We start from the raw sequence: 1,479 nt of genomic DNA, 5'->3' as shown, positions 1-1,479 counted from the left end.
TCTATGATTTTTTTTTTTTTTTTTGTATTTCTAATATCTCTACATTGATGTCTGGTCATCTGGTAGAGTAGTTGCTTCTTGGGCTACTCTAGAGTGGGCTTTGAGGAGAGAGACTTCCTCCCATAGATGTGTTTTATATTGACCATTGAGTAGGGTGTTTTAGTATTGGTTCCAGGTAGATGCAGTAGTGTAGTCTCCATGTGGATACTTTGGCTGTATTCAATGTTGAAGTTGCATGTAAATGCCCCTGTTTCCTAGGCACTGGGGCATTTAGTGACTCCTTTCTGAGGTTAGTGACACTGTGCTAGTTTGTTGAGGATGTGGATGAGCTCTTGAGTTTGTGGGAGAAGTGTCTGGGTGCCCTGCTACTCTTTGGCTGGGTGGGTGACCCTGGGCAGGCTTGTTGAAACCCCAGCTAGTGTCCCATGACCCTGATGGGTGCACTGGGATAGACTGGTGCTCCTCAGTTTGAATGAGTGATCCTAGGCAGGGTTTCTCTTTCCTCTTTTCTATTGGCAGAGGCTCCTCATGGATCCTTGCTTTCTCCAGTTGGGACACAAGTTGGTGATGGTGGGAAAATTTCTTTATTACTCTATTTCTATAGATTTCTTCACACTTCAGGGTTTCTGCATGTGCCTCTCCCCAGATTAAGGCAGTTGCATGGGCTGTGCACATACCTCCCATCCCCATGTGTGCTACAATATGAGCCGTGTAATTCTCCTATACATTGGGTCACTGGGTCACAGGTCTGTACTTGCTTACCTCTTTCTCTGGGCTCCACTTGTGACCCTCCTTGTGTCAATATGGTTGAGTCGTCAGTGGGCCACCTGCATGGAGGTGGTGGCTACTGCTGTGGTGGAGGGCTGCCCTTGCAGCAGTAGTGGTGGGAGGCCACCTTTGTGGTGGTGATGGCTGTGGCAGAGGCAGTGTTGGACCACTTGCACAGTGGTGGTGTCTGCAGCAGTGGCACCTCATGCTCCTGCCATTGGTCAGTGGGGGCTGCCCTCAGATCCTGAGGTCCCCATGCTCTTGCTGGCTGTTGGTGGGGACTACTCTTATCTCTTGAAGGTCCCTGTACTACTGCCAGCTGTTGGTGGGGGCTGCCCTTGATTTTCTTTTNACAAGATGCTTACTGATTACAGAGGGAAAAATGTAACTTTACAGCCCCCAACCCCACCTTAAACAATTGCCCAAAGTTAACATTACCAGGAATGAGACAAATTGATGCCATGAGCCTCCTGATACGATGCACTGGACAGGCTCACAATATCACTATTATGGAATACTTACCCAAGATACATAACCTGAGTCCAATCATGAAAAAACATAAAGGAAGCCAAAATTGAAGACTAGTGTGCAGCATTACTGTGCTTTAATCTTCAAAAGTGTGAAGACAAAGAAAAATTGAAGAATTATTCCAGATTAAAGAGAGATGACAACTAAATGCAGTGTGTGATCCTGGATTGGATCCTGTGTTAG

Source organism: Galeopterus variegatus, unplaced genomic scaffold (genome assembly GCF_000696425.1).
Source record: "Galeopterus variegatus unplaced genomic scaffold, G_variegatus-3.0.2 Scaffold8946, whole genome shotgun sequence".
Classification (NCBI taxonomy): Eukaryota; Metazoa; Chordata; class Mammalia; order Dermoptera; family Cynocephalidae; genus Galeopterus; species Galeopterus variegatus.
The sequence above is the reverse complement of the archived record's forward strand: the minus strand, read 5'-3'. Positions refer to the sequence as shown.